Below are 18987 nucleotides of genomic sequence, written 5' to 3'. Positions count from 1 at the left end.
GATATTAGATGTTATTGCCAGTGCAAAAAAAAAAAAAAAAAAAAAATAGAAGACAGACGCCTTTTGAGATTTTTATCTGCTTATGAAAGAAGAAGCTAACAGCTTCACTGTGCTGTCAGGTTACAGCCTGTGGCTTCATAGTCACTACCAAGGACATAACACCAAATCATTTGTTGTGGAAAAATTACATTTTGGAATACTGAATTATATGATTTTGACACTTGACTAGTGCGGACTTCCAAACAACAGAGCTATGTGTTGAAATCGACTGGAATTCTCCTTGAAGTCTATTACTTATGATCATTGTTTTAATTGTGTGTTTTTGTTACAGTTAACAAAAATCTGCGAATACACGCATGTTATGTCATGACAGTAGCAGAAATAAGATATGGACGGAGACAATACAATTATTTCTTGATAAAGGAGCGTCCCCATAGGCCCATGCCACATAATCTCAACTTCTAATGTTTGACTCTGAGCTTTAGACCCTTTATGCGCGTCATAGCTTTCTCACCTGTTTCCTGTCTACCTCTATTTGTAACAAACCTCTAATAACTCGCACTTAAAGTAACCACACTGTCAACAACAAACTGGGCCCCATTCTGTGGACTACTTTCAATTTGTATCTGACTAAGCTTCCACATGGAGAACCCATGTCTCTCAGTATCATGTGTGGACAGCAGAGCACTCTGCATTAGAGGTCACTGCACTCCTATAAGATTTCAGAAGCCTTTTTTTTTAAACTAATTTGAAAACCATTTTACACCAAGTTGAAATCCAAAAATCCAGGACACATATTGGAGCGTCAGTGGGAAGGATCTGTGCAATCCTCCTCTCAAGCTTGTGTTGTTGTGTTGCTGCAGCCCAGCGAGCCAAAATCCGAGTGAAAGATCACAATTTCTGTTATAAATACATAAGCATGACTCATTGGGGTAATGGACATGGTGGACCTACAGCCAGGTGTGTGTGTGTTTGTGTGTGTGTGTGTGTAACAGACAAAACAAATAAGCATTAATGGCTTTTCTCCTTCTGTTTGTGTGTGTTTGTTTGCAAAAGAGGGAGAACAGGCATTAATGGTTATCTGTGTGTGTGTGTGTGTGTGTACCTCAGTGTTGATGTGTGCAAGTGTGAGTGTGTGTTTTTTTGCGAATGTGTGTAAGAAAGCAGATGTGTTTTTGTGTGCATGCGTGTGTGTAACAGAAGGAGAAAAGTCATTAATGCTTCTTTGTATATGTGTGTGTATATGTGTGTATGTGTAACAGAGACAGAGGGAAAACAGGCATTATTGCTTATTTGTGTGTGTGTGTGTGTGTTGTCCTGTGTTAATGTGTGCACACCTGTCTGTGTTTTTGCAAGTGTGCTTAAGAAAGCAGATTGTGTGTGTGGTTCTGTGTCAAAGTGTGTGTGTGTGTGTGTGTGTGTGTGTGTGTGTGTTCTGCTGAATCACTATGCATGTGTTTGCCGTGTGCCTGGGAGATGGGGGGCTTTGTCTTTTATTTGTTTTAGTTTTTTTGCTGTATGCTCGTCTCCAAAGGGGCTGCAGGGGATCTAGCTGTGCAACGGCCTCGACAAACCTCAGTTATTAAGAATCTGCTCAGAATGCTGATTTTCAGAACAGACAGTTGCATCCATGCGTTCCGCCGCCTTTTGAAGTTGTTGTATAGAAAGATTTGAAGATGCCCCGTGAGATTTAGTCACTCCCTTTCACTTAAAACTTCATCTCGTAGATGACCGTCGATCTGTCAATTTGTCAGCTCCCAGGAACCGCTTTTGTTTCAAATCACATCAGCGATGAGATTAACTCAAGGGAGCTGGCAGCCGTAATCAATTCTTTGTTATTAATAATTAATCCGCTCCGCGTGATGAAATATTCCATATCAAGTTCAGATGTTAAATGTGGAATTCTGAGAGAATTGAGGGAAAATGAACTCTATATTTCTGTTTACGCCGCTCATCATTTGTCTTAAAAGGATGCCAGAGTGGCGGCTCGTGCTGAGGGAGGCACAAAATAGTGCGCGCTGAGATGGATCGACTCGCCGTGTGCCGGGATGCTGATCATTAGCCTGTGAGGAATGAAAACAAGGACGCAGAGACATGGCCCGGAGCGGGGGGAAAAAGGGGAGGTGAGCGACAGAGACAAAAGATAGAGAACAATGCAACGCAAGCTGCTAGGCTTAATGATAGCACAGCAGGCCGCAGACACACACACACACGGGGTCAGTGCTTAACTTTACATGGAGCACGCTAATTGTTACTACTTGCAAACCTGCTACCATCCATCACCATCACCAACACCATCACCATCCCCATCAAAACAAAACAAAACAGCAGAACCACGGTCGTAGCTCCGAGAATGACACGCAGAGATAAAAAAACTGACCGCTATATATTCTTTTTCACTTTTTAGAAAAACTGTTTTGTTGTTAATAGCGGAAACATTTTTCAGCACTCAAAGGGAGAAGGAGGGTGGGGCGGTGTGTGGGTAAAGACATATAAGATCACCTTGATCAGCTCAGTGTTCACTTCCTGCGTTGTCCTCGAGGTTAAGATGGCTCGTCATTTTTTTTTTACTGATCTCGTTAAAGACGCTCTTATCTCGCAGGGAGGGGTTTGACTTTTTTTTCCCTTCTTTTTCTTTGGCACCAAAACAGTGTTCTTAGGGGCTCCAGTCAGAGCCCCACTTGATCCGTTTTGTGTCAAGTGTGTCCCCCAAAACACACACACACACACACAAACACACACCTCTCAAGGTGACTTTCACCTAGAACCCTGAAATTCATTCTTATTTCTCTTTTTTTTTTCAAGCGGAGGAGATGGTTATATTTCCTTCGAGGATCATTCTTTGCGTGTGAGAGTGTGTATGTTTCAAATGCATCCTCATTACTTTTCAATGACACTCCAACCCCTTTTTTTCATTACTATCTTTCATAATAACGTCCAACCGGGGATGGGCGGAGGGAATAGCGTTGAAATATAACATCCCTAATGAATGTTTTGTTTAACTTTGGTGTTGAAGTGTACAGCGTGCCGCTTATTGTTGTTACACGGAGACACACAGAGGCCTCACTGAACACTCTCAATTTATTTTTGGTCTTCTCTGCTGTGTATTGTTTAATATCTCAGGGTAGGTCTTATTCAAGGGCATTTCTCAGAGATTGAAAGATGTAGGGACGTCGTGCCAAATTGGACCGATGAGCAACTGCAGACAATCATGAGCTTGTTATAATGCAGAATTTTGAGCTTGCTTTGAAAGTCTAGTTTATTAAATGAGACTTTGCATTCAGACTGTGAATGTATTTTGCCGATGTTACCATGTACAGGAATGCAGGGAAAAGAATGTTATTTTTTATATATATAAATATAAAAGATAAGATAGCAGTGCAATTACGTTGACGAGCCAACCCAGCGTTCATTGAAAGTAAGAAAATGAGAAAGAAAAGGAAATGAAGGAAAGTGCAAAAGCCACTATAAGACAGTTGAAAGGAAACCAATAATAAAAGGCATTTAAAACACATTATATCACACACTTTACATGCAATATTAAAACCGCAATGATGCCTTGCCACCTAACTGGCCCAACAAATCGTGTCTGCCTCATTTGTAGCTTTATTGCATCTTCTTTTTTTGCTTCTTGTCTCCTTTGTGTTTTTTTAATCATCCAATTATGCAATGTAATGGCAAAGGACTAACAACAAAGCCAGGTAGAATAAGAACAGGAAAATAGGAGATTGTAGTAGAAAGATTCAGATTGTGTATTTCAGTAAACAACAAATTTTAGTAGCAACAACAAATATTCCATTAAAGATCCTGCATCCAAATTTTTTAAGTTTATGTACATTTTGCTAATATGACTTTAAGTACCACAAGTTCATATATGCATTATGCAGCAGAGGGTCTATAACTGTGTATGTGTATAAAATTAAATTATTAACACCAATGCAACATGTAAGAAGCATTTTAAAGCTCCTTGGTTTCAAAGCAATACATTTCTTCCCCCAAAACATTCAATAATCACAACTTAATACGTCACAAAGGGAGTTAAAGTTTAACAACAACAAAACTCCTGAAATATTACCTATTAAGAACCTAAAACTTCGTCATTACACTTCATCAGGACTGTACGGGTGTTAATCAGCTGTGATAGCCAGGACAACGTATAAGAAAACACCTGTTGTGTGATCTTCTCGCGCCTTTTGACTTCACGCACGAGCAATTCAGTTTCTTCTCCTAAAAAGTCTCTACTAACTGCTCAGCAAACCCGCCGTCATAATACACCTTTTTTGTGATAGCAGGAAAAGTTAAAATGTTGATCACTTTAACGACGGCTCAATGCCATCAAGTGTCCCAGTAAGCTGTTTCAGTGAGTCAGCATGCATAATACCAGGGTCTTTCCTAAGTGGGATGCAGCCATCATTAATGGTTTTGAATTCACCTGTGCTTTTCCTACTTTGACATGTCAACATGTCTGCCGTGAAAAAAGGTCCACAGCAATGTGCCAAGGTGCACACGCGCCTGGCTTTTAAAGAGAATGGGAGATGACACTCTGATTGGTTAATTGCATGTGATGCCCAAAACACACCTGTGATTAATGTAGACACTAAGTACAACCCTTTTGAACCATGCACCCGGCAACCCTTTTTTCCACATCAAACTAGCAAAAGTGGATATGTACATGCCCTTTACCAACCTGCGCCAGGCGCTTCATGCTTAGGTTGTTAAATAGACACATACACACATTCAGAAACCTGTGTTCATGCAGTATTTACTACTCTACACTGTTGGGAAGTTTCATCTATAACAGTGCATTACATTTCATGATATGAACATGTATTTCTGTTTGTCAAATCTTAATCTGCAAAGTAGCTACTAACTTTAGCTGTCAGATAAATGTAGAGGGGTAAAAAGCCCCATATTTCCCTCTAGCTCTTGGTAATTATTAAAAGATTATCATGAGCACTTGCATACAGCCGTGAGGGCTTAATGTGCATCGGCAAGTCTCAGAAGAAAGGAAAGCAATTTTGTTAAAAGGTAAATTACTATGTCCTCAGAGTTATTAAAATGAGCTGCTGAAGTTGAGAAAATCACTTGCAATTTGTGCATCACTGATTAAAAAAAAATGAAATAATTGCAGGATGGAGGGAGGCTGGTTGCTGTGGTTGTCATTGACATGTTTGGGAATGTTATTTTAAGCCAGTTTTCCTTTCCACGGCTCTGCTATCTCTGTCGGCGGCTCTCTGCTACACGCCGTGCGGCTGGCTGGAGCCGTGCCAACGCCATTACTCCTACAAGACGGCCTCATTGACAGGGATGTGACAACCAGCATTTAGTCAGAGAGGGAATCATTCATCATTAACCACGTAGCCATGGAGGAGACAGACACATCTGCACCAGCGATAAGGCCTCGTCGGCGCCCCTCCGCGCCGCTCTGCACCTGCTTCACACAAGCGCTTTGGCTTCCTCACCTCTGTTTTGCTTTTGTGTTCGGGAATGCTAATTGTTGAGTGTCCTTCACGTATCCTTGTACGGAGCCTCCCCAGTGAGCAGGCAGAGAGCGAGGGAGACGCAGAGGTGAGACACAGACTGCTACAAAGAGGAGGGCACTGGTAAGACTTTTACAAAGAGCACTTAGATATTGCTGGATGTTTTGTATAATACCTTCTTTGAAGAGCTTTCTCAAGAGATATTCTAAAAGGCTGCAGTAATCCTTCCCTCGCCAGGTCTGGGTCTGAATCAGCATCAGTCCAGAGTGGTAAAATGAGCTAATCTCCCCAAATGTCTCTCTTCTCGATTCCATTGTGTCAGCGCCTTTACTTCAAAATAGAAACACACTCTTTAGATCCTTGCTTTAGCACCGCCTAAACTTTTGCACGTGTTTAATTGCCATCCAAAGACGCTCTTTGTGTCACCACCGCTGTAGGCCAGCATTGTTATTAGCGTGGTACTAGACGTCATTCAGTCAAAAGGCAGAAGGCTCAGGGATGCCTCATTCCGAGAGAAGTGTTTTTTGTTATTGACTTGCCGCCAGTTGTGATTGGTCGATCGTTAACACATCCATCTGTGTCATAGGCCCAAAGCGATGGTTATATTGGATTAGCTCATCTAACAACATGCGGCTAATCACCCCTCTACCTGCCTGAAAGGGATGGTGAGGCTGCTTCCATACCAGCTGGTTCTGTGGTGCTAAGGCGTTATTGATTTTCAGCCTCGCTAGGCCAGATGGTCCACCAGTTTGGTCCAAATGCCTTAACTACTGGATGGAATGCCATGGAATTTTCTACAGACGTTCATGGTCTCAATAAAATTGGTGAGCTCTTACCTTTTCATTCGGCATCACAATGAGGTTGACAATTCTGTTTTTTAGTCGTCCCATTGGACAGATAGTCTAGCTGTCTGGATTCACACAGAGACAGAGGAAGGGGACATCTAACGGAATTTCTGGATGGCAACAGAGCAATCCAGGAAGTGGAACGTCCTGGGCATAGACTTCATTTATTGCAATGAAATTTGGTGAACTTATTCAGGGTTGCCAAGGGTATATTCTGATGACTTTGGTGATTTCATGTTTTCTGAAGTATCTCAAAATCGACTGGATGGGTTGACACACAATTTGATAAAGATATTGACAATTCCCGGAGAATAAATCCTAAAGACTGTGGACATTTCCTCTGGGTTGACATTTGTGGTTGTGAGAGAAATCAACAGCTATTGTACGGATTGTCTTACCACCAATCTCCACCAGCTGCAGAACGGCTGCGGATTGACTCCGCTGCATGTCGGCTCCGTGCTCCGCCCTTTGACCACACCCACCAGGTCTGGATTTGTTGCGGAACGGCTGCGGCCATGACTGACAGCTAAAGTCACAAGGACCCACGAGATCTCGCGAATTCACGAGAATAGAACCACAAAACCACCAACAGTATGTTTCCATCCAAAGGAGTAGTGGGGGAACAACTCTGTGCTGTTTTCAAGGTGTAGTGCAGGGAGATTTGGTCCGCCATGAGCACGCTCTATTTTATTTTGAAAACTAACCAGATGTTTTATTTGGTTTCTGTTCTCGACTTCCTGTCCCGCACTATCTGCAGTGTGCTGAATTGCTGCAGAGCTCTCCGGCGTCCAGCAAAAATTGAAGCCGTGCGTATCTGTTCTGGGGGGCTGGGGATCGCTGGAGATGGGATGGAGTCAGGACACAGCCGTTCAGCAGTCAGTGGAAATACACACACTGACTTTAATGGAAACCTGATGACTGTCGTTCCGGAGCAGATCCGCAGCCATTTTGAGACCTGTGGAAATTAGGAGTTCAAATTCGATGCAGCGTTCAGGTCCCTCTCAAGTTAAATTGTAAAGCTCCATGATGCCCAGAGGATGAATCCTAATTACTTTTGTGACCCTCTGACTTATCATTGAGTTACATTTTCAATTTGTCCCATAATTTGGTTGAAGACCAAACACCTGCAAGCTTCTTTGTGTTCTGTGCTTATTAGCATGCTAATATGCTAAATTGAGATGGTGAAAATGTCAAACATACCTGCTAATTATCAGCATGTTAACACTGTCATTGTGAGTATTTAAGATGTTAGGCCTAAATGAGTGAAATCAGGTGGAATTCCTGTCGACAACTGAGTAATCCTGAAAAATGGAACGTCGTGGATTAAGACTAAGATTAGAGTGTCAATACATTTTTTCTGTTTGAATTTATGTGTATGAATGTATAAATGTGATTTATAATTATAATTTAGTTTTATTTTGTAAATTGTGTTACTCCGTTATAGAATGTAACAGTATGAATCTAAAGAAAGATATTGATTTTTGGTTTGTTACATAAACTACCAAAGAAAGGTCTTAAAATTGACCATATTAACATGTTAAGTCTCAGGAATAAATTGAGTGATTTAACAGAAATACTGCAACCAAACAACTTGCACACATTGGCAGTGTCTGAAAACCATTTAGACTCTACATTTGATGATGCAATTTTGATGAGTGATTGATACAACATGTTTAGGAATGATAGGAATTCATATAGAGGAGGAGTTGCTATTTATATTCAACATCATATACCTGTCAAAGTGATGAAAGACTTGATTTATTCTAGTATTGAAGTAATTTGGCCAAAAATTAGCCTGAAACATCTTAAGCCGATACTCATTGGATGCTGTTATGCTCCAAATGCTAATAGAGTGTTTGGACAAAATATGTGAGATGCTAGGTCATGTTAGCACTATGAATCTTGAGACTTACTTATTGGATGATTTCAACATAGATTGGAATTGATCTCACTGCCCTAGGAAAATTAAATTAATGAGCACAGCGACGGCATGTGGATTATCACAGGTAATCAATAAACCGACTAGAATATGTATAAAAAGGGATAGTACTCAATCAGCTTCCTGTATTGACCAAATGTTTATGAATAGACCAGAATTTTGCTCAAATTGCTTATCTGCGCCAGTTGGTTTCACTGACCATTGTAAGTTCCTAAATCAGGTCCAAAAGTAATCATGAAAAGGTCATTTAGAAGATTTGATCAAGTGCAATATGAAGATGATGTCAGAAATGCTAACTGATCAGAAGTGTTTCTACAAAAGGGTCCAGAGAAAGTATTTCAGCTTTTTGATCAGACTTTTTTTTGATCAAATTACAATTGTTGAAAATCATGCACCGATTAAAAAGTTTACTGTTCGAAATGTCAACACACAGTGGTTAGATGAAGAATTTAAAGATCTTATGAAAGAAAGAGATCAAGCTAAACAAGCAGCAACTGTATCTACTTTCAAATCGGACTGGCAAATATATTGTAAACTTAGAAATTTTGTAACTAACTTAAATAGGAAGAAGAGGAATTTGCAGTTACACAACACGGATAAATAACATAATGTAAGGTAAAACATGTAGCTTCAAATTTAAGAGTGTCAGTGTTTCAAAAGTTGAATTACTTCTGGTAAATTGTAAAAACTAACCACCTGGTATGGACTATCTCGAATAGAAATTGATTAAGCCAATAGTTTCAATCATTGCTCCTACCATTGCTCAAATAATTAATGTTCTTAATGGAAACTATATGTCTGCAAGCATGGGAAATATGTAAAGTTGTGCCAATACCAAAGAATAAGAAAATGCCTTTTTTCTGGATCAAACAGTAGATTAATAAGCTTATTACCAATTATTGGTAAAATAATGGAAAGAATTATTTATAAACAGATTCAGTTTTATTTTTTAAGTAAAAATTTAATTACAGTTTTTCAGCATGCATACAGAGAAAAACACTCAACAGCCACTGCCCTGACTCAGATGGTTGATGACTGGTGTAAGGATATGGACGAGAGAAAAATATTAGTTGTTGTGATGCTTAATTTTACTGCAGCATTTGATATAATTGACCACAACTTACTGTTAAAAAAATTGGAATATTATGGTTTTTCACAAACCACATTAGTATGGATGGAAACTTATTTGACTGACAGGAGACAATTGGTTTACTTTAATGGAAGTTTTTCAAAGGAAAGGCTTGTGGAACATGGAGTGCCTCAAGGAAGTTGTCTTGGGCCACTCCATTACACAATCTTTATTAATGATTTACCATCTGTTTTAGATAAAGTGAGCATCCCAATGTTTGCTGATGATTCTACTATATATTTATCAGGAACTGATATTGGTGATTCATATATTAAACTACAGATAGAGCTACAGTCAGTGGTGGACTGGAGCAGGACTGGATTAGGAGTAACAAACGGATTCTCAATGTATCTAAAACTACCAGTTTAGTGGTTGGAACTCATTTTTCTTTACATTCCAAACCAAAACTTGAACTCAGTATAGAGCAAACTTTTGAAGAGCAAAGACAAGAGGCTAAACTTTTGGGTGTGATGATTGATAATAGATTGTGTTGGGACAAACACGTTCAGTAACTGGTAACTAAAATGGGCAACACCTTGTCAGTTATCAAAAGGTGTGCAAACATCTTCACACCACAGACAGTTAAACATGTCTTTCAGGCTTCGTTTTTTTCACATCTGGATACTGTTCAGTGGTGTGGTCCAGCATTTCAGCAATTAATATGAAAAAAAATTACAAGTGATTCAGAATTAAGCTGCACGTGTGGCTCTCTGGGGTGGGTTTAGATCAAATGTTGATAAAATGCATGGACAACTCTCATGGCTTAAAGTTAAAAATAGATTAATGCATTCGCTAATGTTTTTTTTACATAACGTTATAACAAACTAAAACACAAAACTTTCCTCTAGTACTGCTACACATCATTATCCAACGAGGCATGCAGTAGGAGGGAGTTTTATTTTACCTAAACTGAAAACCAAGTCAATTCATCGTTCAGTTAGGTACAGAGCAATGTGTGAATGGAACTCTCTCCCAACGACTATCAAGCAGAAGTCTCAGTATGGCTTTAAAAAATCACTTAAGACATATTTATTTCAAAGAAATTTAATATGTAATATAAAATTAGATTGGTATAGGGCTTTTGTTATCGTATTTCTTAAAATAGATTAATCAGTTCGGAGTAGTGTCTTTGTTTTATTTCTTGAATTAATTGCTAATTAACACTCACTTAAAGTATCATTGCCTCAGCACAGGTGCTGGTCATATAATTAGAATATCATGAAAAAGTTGATTTATGTCAGTAATTCCATTCAAAAAGTGAAATTTGTACGTTATATTTATTCATCACACTCAGAGGGATATATTTAAAGTCTTCATTTCTTTTTGATTATAACTGACAACTACTGAAAACCCCAAATTCAGTAGCTCAGGAAATTAGAACATTGTGACAAAGTTCAATATAAGACACCTGGTGCCACACTCTAATCAGCAAGTAACTCAAAACACCTGCAAAGGCCTTTAAATGGCCTCTCAGTCTAATTCTGTAGGCTACACAATCATGGGGAAGACTGCTGACTTGACAGCTGTCCAAAAGACAACCGTTGACACCTTGCACAAGGAGGGCAAGACAAGAAAAGTAATTGCTTAAGAGGCTGGCTCTATCTCTATGTCCAAGCATATTAATAGAGAGGCCAGGAAGAAGCAATAGGGACAACTGCACCCCAGAGAGGATTGAAACAAAACCCATTCAAAAATGTGGGGGAGATTCACAAAGAGTGGGCTGCAGCTGGAGTCAGTGTTTCAAGAACCACCACATATGCAAGACATAGGTTTCAGCTGTTGCATTCCTTGTGTCAAGCCACAGCATCAGAAGTGTCTCACCTGGGCTAAAGACAAAAAGGATTGGACTGCTGTTGAGTGGTCCAAAGTTATGTTCTCTGATGAAAGTCAATTCTTTTGGAAAACGAGGTCCCAGAGTCTGGAGGAAGAGAGGAGAGGCACAGAATCCACCTTGCTTGAAGTCCAGTGGAAAGTCAGTGATGGTTTGGGATGCAATGTCCTCAAACAACCGACAAAGCCAGAATTCTTGGTGTAGTCATGGACTCTGAACTGAATTTTATCAGCCACATTAAGACAATTACAAAGTTTGCTTAAAATCACCTTAAGAATATATCAAGGGTTAAAGGACTCATGTGTCAACAGGATTTGGAAAAGCTGGTCCATGCTTTCATCTTCAGTAGACTTGACTACTGTAACGGGGTCTTTACAGGTCTCCCTAAAAAAATCAGACAGCTGCAGCTGATTCAGAACGCTACTGCTCGAGTCCTCACTAAGACCAAGAGACTGGATCACATCACTCCAGTCCTCAAGTCCTTAAACTGGCTACCTGTGCCTCAAAGAATTGATTTCAAAGTACTTTTGCTAGTTTATAAATCACTAAACGGTTGAGGGCCAAAATACATTTCTGATCTGCTACTAAACTATGATGATGAATATGGTCTGGGACAGGTCTGCTTTCTGTCCCCAGAGTAAGAACTAAATGGGGAAACCGTGTTCAGTTTATATGCTCCTCAAATCTGGAGCAAACTCCCAGAAAACCGCATGAAACACCAACATACAACATGGCGTACACACTAAATAGTGCGCTATTTCTGTGATAGGGAGAAGTTTCGAACACAGCTTGTGCCTTGTCCCACCTATCTGTAGGTTCTTCACCTCCCTGACACACTGGGGTATTTTGCTTTGCTATTTCCTTGAACCACCTGCCAGTATTGTTATATACACAGTGAAATATGCAGGCTGCGATTTGATCCCGTATATCTCTCTGCAGATTAGGGCAGTGTCAGTACAGGATTACCCTGGTAATTCATGTAATGCTGCTTCGCCACAGTTAATTTCCCTGCGGATGGGCGGAGAGAGTTGAGTTATACACCAGCGCGAGCTCCCCAAACTACAGTGTATCATTCTCCTCGCGGTTCTCCATCTCCTCAACATGTTTGGTATGCAAAAGACATGACTTAAGTTTTTTTGCTTAGCGGCCTGTCGTGTATTTACCACGGGCGTACGGCTGCAGTGATTGAGGTGCGGAGTTGTCTTTCCATTGAGCGGTGAGCTGCTGAATGCAAATGGCGTACTTGTAATCATCAGGCAATCACCATGCAGACAGAGTTCCAATCATCATTGTCATCTCTCTTACAGTTGTGGTGTTACAATAGGGACACAGCAATGGAAGAAACAGGCAGCTAGTGAAAGAGAGACCAAGGAACTCAAGACACAACTTCCGTGTTAGAGTTAAAGTTGAGCTGATTAGCGTGGAGTTAAAAAGCTTACAGTGAAGCTAACTTCTATAGAGTCAGATGTTTGTGGTGAAGAGGCCACAGGCAAAGCTGGAATCCTGTGTAATTATCACTCCCTGTGGAAATCAAGGCTGACCTTTTTAAGTTAAGGTGCTGCTGATAAAATTCAGCGGAGGAAAAAGTCACTTGCGGAATGCGGCGTCAGCAATACTGGAGCTGATTTAAGTAAAACGTGAGGTTGCGAAAGGTCTTTTTTTTAAGAGTTCTTTTCTCAGAGTTGATAGAACTTCTTCACAGTAAGGAAGTAAAATGGCATCTAGAGGTGTCACTAGGTGCAAGTGAAGATGTGCATTGAATACAAGACTAAAAATAAAACAATGGCTGGTTGCTGGAGAGACTTTAACAAGCGACTGCCACTTTGGCATTGGCCGAATTGCCACCCATGCATTTCATTGGAAGTATCTCAGTAAGGCACTTTCAGATGGTGTTTTGACAAGCTGCAGCAGGCCTATTAGCCCTCGGATTTTTTAATTGGCCGGGGCAAAGTGTGTTCAAAGGAGGTTTTTCGCTCGAGGTCCACTCTGTGTCAAAATGAATTCTTAATTTGGAGAAAATGTTCTTTCTTTTTTTCTTTTTTTTTTAACCTCAATGCTTCATTACATAGATGCATGAATCTCTGTAAACCTGCACGGAAATGCAAAAATATCACCCACACGCGTTATTATACTTACACAGACCTAGAAAAGATTTACAGAGTATTTTTGCCCCTGGCGCCCATTATTCTCTGCAGATTACACTGAGTGTGGTTTAATGGAAGCCCCAATAACCCAGGCTGGAGAACACAGACACACACACACACACACACACACAGAATAGCGCTGCTGTCAGATAGAGACAGAAAGAGGACGGAGAGATTAAATTCTGCCGAGAGTTTTTTGTCTGTGAGATTGGTTCTTAACGTCCCCGGCTCCCTTCACACTCCCTATTAGTGCAGTGAAGAAGAGAAAGGATGGAGGGAGGGCTGGGAAAAAAACAGGAAACTTCCAAAGAGACAGTACTCAGAGGATACTTAACAATGTTATTAATCCATTAATCCTTGTTTGACATTTGCCAATGCATCACTCCTGATTGCTCTTTCTTTCGGAGCTGCAGGCTGCAGTTAGGTGTGTTTGTGTGTGTGCTGTGTACTTCTTTCCTGTGTCCTCATAAGACTGGAAAAGATGATGAAAACACACCAAATTAACATTTAGTTAGTTTGTTTTGCACAGGGCTAAGGTCTGGCTGTTGCTCATTGTTACTGTAGACACTAAAAGCATCTTGTTCTTAACACTATGATGAGCACGCCATTATCTCGGGACAAAGAGGATGATAGCCTGAACGCAGCATCTCCAAAAACAGAATGGTGAGTCAAGTTTAAAGGTGTGATTAAACCTGTCACAAATTGCAGGAAATAAAATAGAAATGAATGAATTCTAAGTTACTAAAAGTATTTTCCCCTTTGCTTACCTGAATACAATAGCAGGGCAATATAGTAGACTAGATGAATATAGATTGATAATTGGTCCACATGCTGTATTTAAGCAGTTTAAGCAGGAGTTCTGTAAAGAGTTGTCAACAAGTGCACTCAGAAAGATCTACTGACATAACTGTTACATACAGTGTTCATTTCTTGGTATCAAAATCTCACCTTTATGTAGATTTGAAATGTAGCTGTTGGCAGCTTATATATAAATTTAATAGTGACTGTTGCAAAGTGGACAAAACATCCACAGAAGCCTCTCAAAGCAGCATGATCCACCTCTGAACTGTGCATGTTTTCAGTATCTTTCATTGTTTGCCTTAGAAGGATATCTTAGAAACTAGTTGGCTAATACAAATCCCGTAAGCAACGCAGATGTGACAATATGTCAGGAGATCTATGCGGATGTTGTTCATCCGAACACAGCCGAAAACCAATCTTAAACCTCTGAATGTGATTTATAATCGTCCCTGCAGATTTGTTCTGAGGTGTCCATTTAGAACGCATCATTGTCAGATGTATCACTCATTGAATCTTCTTTCAATAAAAGCTCGCCGCCAGCTTCTCTGGTTGCAGTTTGTTCACAAATGCATTTTTTTGAACTACCCATCTTATCTGAAACAACACTTATTTCTACATCAATCATCCTTTATCCTTAAAGACGCTGACTATCTTTTCTTCTCTGTACCACATACAGTATATCTAAAGAAATTGGGAGGAGAGCCCGTTCAAGATGTCTTTTCCTAATTTTTTTGCATACGAGATGCAAGTATTTTCCTTGTAATTATTATATTTTTTGTATTTCTTATTTTATTCATTTTTTCTCAACTGTCTATATTAATGACCGTAACTTTTTATTGTCCAATGGTTGGAATGAGGGGGATATGATGGAAATCTTTTGTCTGTCTATCTGTGTATTTTTGTGATGAATGTGTTAACTGTCTTGTGTAATTGTGAATGTACTGTATTTTCTTACCTATAACCCTTGTGTTGTCCTCGGGTCAACTTGACTCGTTACAAAGTGTTGTAAATCAGAAATATGGATTTCTTTCAACAAATTGCCCCAAAATAACATGGATGATTCCATACAGTATGTATACATATGTGGGTGTTTTGTTTAATCTTGTAAAATTTGAATTCTATTTTTTTTTTATGGTTTCAAAACAGTATCCAGACTAAACTTTGACATATACCCATCTGAGATCCACTCATTATCCTCTGATCTTAACTACTACTGGAAAATAATTCATAATTTCTGCCTTTTTAACTTAAAAAAAATTGATTAAAACAGCTCAGTTTTTTTTTTTTTTAAACCGCTTAAAACTCAAAAAAGTCAAAAAAACAAAAAAAAAACATCGGAAAAGCACAAAAACAATCAAATTTTAACCTGGAAGGACAAGTTCATGGTTAACGGGAAGACGACCGCATCGAAAACCAGATGCTACATCTCGAGTCCTAATAAAAAATGTCAACATCTTGCTCATTCCTACAGAGATTTATTGTTTTGTGATGTTAGTATGCGCCAAATTGTTGTAATAGTCAAGGGTGCTCATTAAAGGTCTCGGTCTTGTCTTAGTCTCGAGTGAAAAAGACTCGTCAAGACCCGAACCTCAGTGATATCACTAAATTGCCCGTGTATCGTCTGATTTGTTAAATTCTTTATATTAGTTCATTACATTTATATAGCGCTTTATCATAGACACTCAAAGCCCTTCAGGAAGTAGGGGGGGGGACTACTCTCTAACACCACCAATGTGTAGCACCCACCTGGGTGTTGCACGGCGGCCTTGCAACACCGGGCGCTCACCACACATAACCTTGGGAGAGAGAGAGGGGGACCTATTTTAAGTGGTGGCGAAAACCAGAGCACTCGGAGAAAACCCATGCAGACATGGGGAGAACATGCCACACAGAAAGGACCGGGACCAGGGTTCAAACCCCGTACCTTCTAAAAACTTCCTGCTTCAAATGCAACCAATAACTTGACTCACTTGCATTGTGAAATGTCTTTGTTAACCCTCGTATTCATGACATTTTATTCATTATATTTTCTAAGGAGTGAATTTGCAAAACAACAGCTAAAAGAAAACACACAGCGGGGTGTAAATTCTGCAATGCAACGCTAACCGACACAACTGTGACCAACTAAATTGTTTCTCTGCACTTATTAAGGAAGCATAAAAAGGTCTAAGGCTGGTTAGCGAAGCTAGCTAGCTAGCTAGCTAAAGTTATCAATCTGCCTCGGTGTCCAAACTCTCAAGAAATCTCTTCACCCCTCACCCAAGAGGATTTAGCGAATGTTAGCTATACATGTTATCTACACTGTAAATAATGTCTGTGAAATTTACAATTATTTTCTTTAGATTTCACAGTAACACTGCAGTGTATAATTTTTACAGTAGAATGCTGTAAAGTTTACATTACAACCTTGTTGACATGACAAAATCCCAGTAGTCTAAGTATTACAGTTGAAATCACAGTAGTCAAAGCATTACTGTAAAAAAATCCCAAGATAGCCACTATAGTACTGGAAATAGTACAGTAAACTGCTGCATTTTTGCTTTTATCTTCTGTTGTGTTTAATTGTTTTGTATTTTCCAGTGAATACAAAAAATACTGTAAATGGAAGTACGGTACCTTTACTGTAAAAATAATTCACAGTAACTAAGCCGAATGTTGCCAGTAAGTTACAGTAAATTTGACATTACATTTGTTACAGTATAGTTGTGTATACTGTATGTTACAGTTGCGTCTGGTGTGTAGTTCTCGCCTAGCAAATCTTTTAGGTTATAGGGACCTCTTATAAACTACAACTTCAAGATACACGTGCAGAAAATATTCATCTGTACAATGAGCTCACATCTACTTTCTATGATCCCTACTGTATGGTGTGTAGTTGCTGTCGCCCACATAACGATTTCTAAGTAATGACAGTAACACTGTCCACATGATTCAAGTCTTCCGTGATTGGGCACCACCCTTCCTCCACATAGTTGCTAGTAGCCAAAAAGGACACGGTGGATTAAAAACATGATGGACTCTAAAGATACAGGGAGAGTTGTGTGGAGCTGATAGTCTCAATCAGCTTTGCAGCAACTCAATTGGCAATGGCTTGAACGTAATAGACGTTCATTAATATCAAAAGGTTACGCACTAATGCTTTAATGTAGGCTATTTATCATCTAACATACAGTACACATTCCAGCTTTAGTTATCAACACTATGCATAAGTAACACTCTCCAGTAAATTAAAAAAAGCATGTGGTCATGTATTTTCACATTTGTTTCTCCCAGTCCTACGCATTTGTTCAGCATGATTTCCCTGAAAACTGATTTGTTACTCACAGTCACGCAGCGTGGATCATCATCATGCACATTCTTTTTTGTTGTTGTTCTTTTTACTTTAGTTCAAAATGATGTCAAACAGTAAGCCAACCTTTGCATCGGAATTGAGGAATCCTGCAACTCCAGGATGTCTTGCTGGTGTCCAGCATCGGAGGCGTTTTTGAGTGTAACCTGTCTGCCACTCAATGTCTGTGTTTCGTTCTGGGTTCACGTTGTTAGAGTGGAAAATAATCATGGCTGTGTAGTGAAGACGTGTGAGTGTGTGTGTGTGTGTGTGTGTGTGGGGGGGGGCGCTGTAGAAAATAGAAATCTCTGTTGTAATCTCGAGCCCTATCAACTCTCAATCCTTGCTGATATCTGAAGCCCAACACACACACACACACTCGTGGAGAAACCTTCACAGCTGAAAGCACAACTCTCTATCTCACCCACTGTTCCCTAAATCCCTGAATACACACACACACACACACACACAAGCGGTGCAAAAAAGACAGCTTAGTGATGGCGTTTGGTTCCGTAATCAGCGCATCTCCTCTGTTGCAGAATGATAGGTCAAAGGTTCGAATCCATCCCGAGTTGACACGCGTGCACTCACACACGCACGAGACCTTTGCCCTCTCCTGTGATTGGTGTTGGAGCGGTAGCAGTAAAACGGCGAGGAATTAGAAACGAATGAGCAGAGAGAGTAATCACAGCGCCGTCAGCGCTCGCTGGCAGGCGAGTGAGCTCATTGCCGTACAAGCAATTTACTCTGACTGACTGACACAAAATGGCCGCCGGACTGTGATCGAATCGCAATAAACATAACAATGCGGACGTGATTGAACCATCTAATGGTATTCTTTGTTGCAAATGAGTTTTCATAATATTTACAACTCTCCAGTTGGCATCCAGTTGGACCCCCGTGATCCAATCACACACTTATTATGAGTGTGTTTCACTGGGGAGCCACTCCGGGGGCCCCTGCACCGCTACTTGACTGTTCTCGCTTTATGATTTAATTGCAGTCAGTTCTACAGTGGCACCAGTGGGGGCTTTGATTCTCTTTGATCTGCACTATTAAAAACAGCCCCATGCATTATGTAGAGCCTGTTTGGTGTGTAAACGATGTTTAAGAAAGCTAATAATTGCTCTGTCTGTCTCATATTTCATCATTTTTTCATAGGAGATGTGAGATTTCCAACACAGGCTTCCTTGCTTTTGATTTATTAACCACCTAGATAGGCCTAATTAGGGAACTTTCTGGAATAGTTGTATTACGGTAACACAGTTTTGACTTCTCTTCTCCTGTCCTCTCGCTGTTGTCGCACACACACACAGTTAAAATGAGCTCATTTGCACCGATATCAGTCAGCACCAATCACCCAGATGACAAGTTCTTGATGTGTCAAGTCGTGGAAAGCAAATAGCAAATCTGAATGTATAATGTTGTCCAATTAGTTCCAATTATCACATACTGTCACATATTTGTCTCCACTCAGAGGTTCTGAGTCA

At 40.0% G+C, this 18987-nt stretch overlaps 1 long non-coding RNA gene across 1 annotated transcript in view; it reads left to right on the top strand.

Annotated features, from left to right (window-relative positions):
* LOC117957322 overlaps positions 1-17310 on the top strand; it is a 25149-nt gene extending 7839 nt beyond the window's left edge. Inside the window, exons 2-3 of the long non-coding RNA XR_004659475.1 lie at positions 9462-9471; positions 17224-17310. This is a non-coding gene — a long non-coding RNA (uncharacterized LOC117957322). The remainder of the gene's footprint in view (positions 1-9461; positions 9472-17223) is intronic.
* The last annotated feature ends 1677 nt before the right edge of the window (positions 17311-18987 follow it).

The sequence above is a fragment of the Etheostoma cragini genome, chromosome 14, assembly GCF_013103735.1.
Source record: "Etheostoma cragini isolate CJK2018 chromosome 14, CSU_Ecrag_1.0, whole genome shotgun sequence".
Classification (NCBI taxonomy): Eukaryota; Metazoa; Chordata; class Actinopteri; order Perciformes; family Percidae; genus Etheostoma; species Etheostoma cragini.
This window is presented reverse-complemented; position numbering and strand designations above follow the sequence as displayed.